The sequence below is a fragment of the Pteropus medius genome, unplaced genomic scaffold (genome assembly GCF_902729225.1).
Source record: "Pteropus medius unplaced genomic scaffold, Ma_sr-lr_union100, whole genome shotgun sequence".
NCBI lineage: Eukaryota > Metazoa > Chordata > Mammalia > Chiroptera > Pteropodidae > Pteropus > Pteropus medius.
Window position 1 is genome coordinate 4,311,382 of NW_024351073.1, and position 5,819 is coordinate 4,317,200.

Below are 5,819 nucleotides of genomic sequence, written 5' to 3' on the forward strand. Positions count from 1 at the left end.
TGATTCATTTGCAAGGCAGACTTTTTAAATACAATGTTATAAAGTTGTGTTATCCAGTGTGGTAGCCACTAGCCACGTGTAGCTATTGAGCACCCGAATGTGGCTAGTGCAAACTGAGATGTGCTGTAAGTGTTAAGTATACGTTGAATTTTGAAAACTTAATCCAAAAAAGTAAAGTATCTCATTAATATTTATTTATATTGATTTATGTAAACAGATTAACATGTGGTGAGAATATTTTTGTCTCTGCACAGATGTTTAATGCTAATGGTAACAGTAATAATAATAAAAATGGCTACCATCTATTAAGTCTTTTCTATGTGCTAGGCACCGGGCCAAGTGCTTTACGATTTGGCTCATTTACTTGTCACAGCAACTCTATTGTTACTAAGTTTTATTATTCTCACTTTACCAATGAAGGAATTGAAGTTCTGAGAAAATTAGCCACCAGCCAAGGTCACAAGCTGGTTAAGTGGTTGGACTAGGATGTCACCCGAAGCCACTTGCATTCAAAGCTTAGGCACTTGAGTGCCACACGATTCTGCTTTGCTGGAACCAACACTCCCAATGAAAATACTGTCCTTAGAATTCTACAAGTTCCCACCATGTTTAAAGGCACTGGAAGGAAGGTGGGATTCACACGCAGAGGCAAAATGGTTGCAGTCTTCAAGGATCTTACAATAAAGTAGGGAAAACATATGCGAAATATATGAAAAATAGGACCTGATGAGAGATTAAAAAATAAAATTCTCTAGACAAGAGAAAGATTAATTCCAGGTGTGGGAGAAAAAGGCAGGGTTTCATGGAGGAGGCAGCATTTCGGAAGGAATTCTAAAGATGAGGAAGTTTTTCGCAGTTAGGAATGGCTCAGGAGAGTCATTCCAGGTGGAAGAACCAGCAGGAGCAAAGACACAGAGTTGCATGAGAGGGGACCAGCAAGGACTCCAGACTGGCGATAAACACATCACAAAGGTGAAATAAAAGATCAAAAAAGTAGAGCAAAGCATGTTTTGGGCAAATAGAGACGTAAGAAGTAAGAAAGTAGAAACGACTCATATACCTTGCTTTCTTGACAATGCTGTCAGCATGTCTCAGGTTGAAAAGAAATATTTAGGTGGGACTTTGAAAATCAAAGGTAGCCTTGTTTTAATGTACTTTGTAGAATGCTAAATTCTTTTATCGAGAATCTGTCGTAATAAGCGATAACACCAACCACGACAAAATCAGCCCCTAAGACTTTCCAAGAACTACCCAATCTTTATGAGCCAAAAAGAATATATCCTAATGTCACGAAGACTCCAGGGGAACAACTCCCTGGTGGCCAACATTCTTCCATATTCCAGGATCTCTGTCAGCAGAAACAGAATGTCTTCTCTCCCTCCTACCTCCACCCCAATATACACTCTGGTCAAAATCCTGGTTTTCTTCTATTGCATTAGAGGAAGATCTGCTTCAGGGCAATAGATACATCAAGGAGTAACAATTTCTGACATTTATGAGGCAAATAGAAAAGACTAGAAAAACCAGCTTGACCATACATAGATGAGAGTCAATAATTTTATTAGCTAATCTGTTGGAATAGCTTTTTCTTTTTAGATGTCTGCCATGTTTTTCAAATGTAATATTTGAGACAGAGCTCACTCCTCATGCCTTTGACATGGTAGCTGGAGTTTCCCCATCTCAAGTATAAGGGCCAAGTATAAGGGTTGCTTATACTTGCATCTTTCCTCCACCAAATCCCATAGGACTCAGAACTTTTAGTACTGGTTCTGTTTTCAAATTCTTCCAGGAAATGGGAGCTTCCAGGGGGGAAGCCTATTGCTTTGGAGAAGTTTAGTGATTACAATGTGGTCCCAATTTAATCCAAACCCAGGGTTTGCCTGGAGGTTAAACTGTCTGGAGGTGGAATTAAAGAAAAGAGTCTCCTTGAGGGGTAAATTTACCCCAGGTTAACTACTTGTTGCTTTTACTACAAACTACAAATTACCACCGTCCTTCTGGAACTGGCCCTATTCCAGGAGGCACTTCTGTCAATGCTGGAGCTACTCCTCTGGCATTCCTTTTACTCACTGGTAATATCTGGTTTTCCCAATCTCTTATCACAAAGAATTCTTTACTTCTTTGCTGGCCTTTTAGAACTGTTTTCTTAGGTCTTCTTGATGAGATCACAATCATTATTTGAGATTGGGGGGCTTTAAGGAAGTAGGTCCTTTCTTCAGGCGTGTCTTTAGTTGTGGAGAGCGGCCTTGAAATTAAAAAAAAAACACATTGACTGCATAAATTGAAATTGGTGTAATTAGGGTGAGAAAAGAGAAAAGAACAAAAAAAGAGAGTAGGCAAGTACACGCATAATCTTCAAAAGGATAGAAACAGGCTATGGCCAAAGCTGGCGTTTTGATTCTCATTACAAAGTCAGTGTAGACTAGATGAAGGTTCCTTTCTGATCTTTCTCTTTAGGTTTATTTAACATTTTCAGATTCCTCAGCTCCATCAGCATGGGACCTACAGATTCTTCTCTTATTCTAGAGCTCTTTCGGTCCTTGTACAGAGCTTAAACTTCACACATTTAAGTAAATGTTCTCCCCTTTAAAATGTTTGAAGACTTAGTTCTTCAAAGTGTCTTCTCGTGGCAAAAGAGTAAAAAAATACAAAGTGTTATTTTTGCCCTTCTATACTCCTTCACACTCTTAACCTTCACTCTACATTCAGTAGATTATTCACTCTTCATATAACAAATATTTATTGAGTCCCTAGTCTCTGCCTGACACTGTTTAACTAGTGCTGTGAGTAAAATGGTGAAGAAAGGAGAGGAAGTTTTAACTCGCATGGAGCTTACAGACCAGTTGCTGGGGGAGGGAGACAGACCCTAAACAACTAAATGCTTGTTGCTTCAGGAAAAGACTTTGGATCTCACTTTGCATGAGACAGGAAGCCATTGCAGGGTTTAGCTTAGTGCAGAGGAGTGAAAGGGCCTTTTAAAAAGGCTAACTTTGGCTGCGGCAGGTAAATAGGGCGAGAAATTAGTTAGGACGCTACTGGAAAAGCACCAATGAGAGATGATGGTGGCTTGGGTTAAGGTGACTAACCAGAGAGGTGGCGAGAAGATGTATTTTGAAAGACAGCTGTCAGGACTGATAATAAATTGGACAAAGGTAGGAAAGAAAGAGAGCAGTGAAAAATAAAATTAAGGTTTTAGGCTTGAACAACTAGATAGAGTTTAACTGAAATGGGGTAGAGAGCCAAAGGTTCAGATTAGATATTGGCGAATGAAAAGTTCTGTTTTGGATCCTCTCAGGTCTCCAAGTGGAGATGGCCAGGTGGTAATGGCATTCAAGAAAGAGAGAAAGCTAGAATTTTACATTTGGGACCTTGCACACGCATGGAATTAAAAGCCACAGCTCTGCATGAGCATGCTAAGGGAGTGTGCGAGAGTGCATGAAGACAGAGGAAAAGATTCATAACTGAAATGGAATGGAATAACTAAAACTTAGAGTCACGGTTATTTTGCATAACATTATAGTTGCTAGTACACTATTGCAAAGTATAGTATTACATTATTACAAAACTGGAATTCTATCTAAGAGAAAATCTATTATTCTGCCTCATATTGTTAGCCAAATTTTTATAAGTATTTATTGGCTCAAAAAGGACAGCAAGATTTTTTGGCTTGAGAAACTGTAGTTGTAAAACTATAGTTGTAATTTACCGATTTGGAGAAGACCAGACATAGACTGGCCTTGTGGGGTGTGATCGGGGCAGGAAATCAAAACTTTAGATAATCAAATAAAGATTTTAAATAGGCCTTTAAATATAAGAGAAGTAATTCAGGGGAGAGGTCTGGTTGGAGATTAGATTTTGTGTTATCGACATCCAGATAGCATTTAAAGCTATTGCATAATTTAATATTAATGACATGGATGTCATCTTAACGGGGTGTGAGTGTAGCTAGAGAACAGATAATCAAAAATGGATAATCAAGGATTAGCCCTGGGAGATTTTCGATATTTAGAAATGGAAAAGATATGGAGAAACCGGAAGGGCCGCAGTGAGATAAGGGAGGGAAAAGCAGAAGTGTTGTTTAACATGCCAAATTATCTTAAACATCACAAGTACTTCAAATGTCAAATAGTTAGATTCTTTTTCAACTTAGTACAAGTAGAGAGCACCATAGGTTCGATTTAAATTATAACTCTAATTTTGATTTTAAATCTCCCCAGGATGAGAGATACTTGCCTGCTAAGAAAATAATTATGTCATCCAAATAATTTTGGGGTTGCTTTCCCAAAGGCATATTTTGGAATTACGTAGAATTTCTAGCTATACATTTCCAACTAATCAGTGTTACACATAGACCAGAGATTTGAGCTGAGCGTGACACGTAAAGTTGCATCACAGCATGGCTTCTCAACTCCTGACTGCCATACTGAGGTGCTTTTTAGAGTCTGTGTCATGAATTTGAAGGATAGAAGGTGGGATGGTCACATGACTCAGCTCCCAGAAGCTGAGTTTTTTTAACCTAACATGCAAATCAAGTTGGAGCTTTGAAGCAGCTGCAGGGGGCTACAGCACTGGGACTTTGCATTACTTTATCTTTTGAGGTTGTGTCAGACTATCTCCCTGGAACTCTGAACCTGGGGTTGGAGGAGAACTCCAAAGGGACCTCTACGGATAGCACCTAGAGATTTGTGAACTTGGATGGGAAAACCATCAAGACTTTATTTTTTATTAGCTTTTAATTGAAATTCAGCATTCCCTTCAAGTATGAATGTAGGCAACAAACCATGTTACTATTAGCCGTATAGGGATTTTGTCACCAATAGAGATCACAGATATTATCAGATTTCCTTACTCTTGTTTTAGATATCTCAATATGTTACCTATGCTCCTCATTACTTTAAAATTTCAGTAGTTATTAGAACTGATGTTACATATTTTTATTGTTAGTAAAGAAGCACATATAGATATAACTGTATTTTGATATAATTGGTTTCCTTCGTAATCTTTTGCATTCTATTTTATGTACTTATATTTTTTATTTTCTTCTGTGAAGAGACCTCATTAGACTGCCGAAAGGGACAACGGTGCAGAAAAGTGGAGAACCCCTGCTGTCTCTGAACTTGTGTCCTAGAATTTCCCAAACATATATTCTGAAACAAATAATACGTACTTAAAAATTGATATGTTAGTATGGTAGGTACCATAGGAAAAAGAAAGAATAATCTCAAACGAACACCACTATTGGAATAGAAAGAGAAGAGTACATTTATTTTTGAATGGACTGATGAAAAGGAATTCAGCTTTATTGCGTAACTCCCAAAGAACTAATGCAACTCATGATTGCAGCAAGCTTTTATGGTCTTTCTCTTTGTGTGGTGGGTTTGGTTTTATTTTATTATTATTAATTTTTTACTTTAAAAAATTATTTTCTATGTTAGAGCTACTGAGTTCAAGCACATTCCGCTGAAGAGCTTGATAATGTGCATCACAGCATCTATGTTATATTTTGGGAGGTCGATGGAACTTAATTAAAAAGAAAGTTGGCTCTAATTTTATCCTTTAGCCCCTCCATTTGAAAAAATAAAGCCTTGCTGTTTGAAGACCTTTTAAAAAAATCATTCTTTAGTTTCCTCTTAATTTGTGTTTATTGCTAAATGTTTCTCCAGGAGAGGGCTGAAGGCAACCTTAGAATAGTTTAGGCATTCTGTCCTCTTCCTTTTCTATCGAAGGGCTCCAGATAAGAGCCCTGAAGAAGCGAACACATTCAGCCTTCTCGGCAGGACTTCAGTACTTTATAATAACCTCTCCCACAGCCCTGAGCT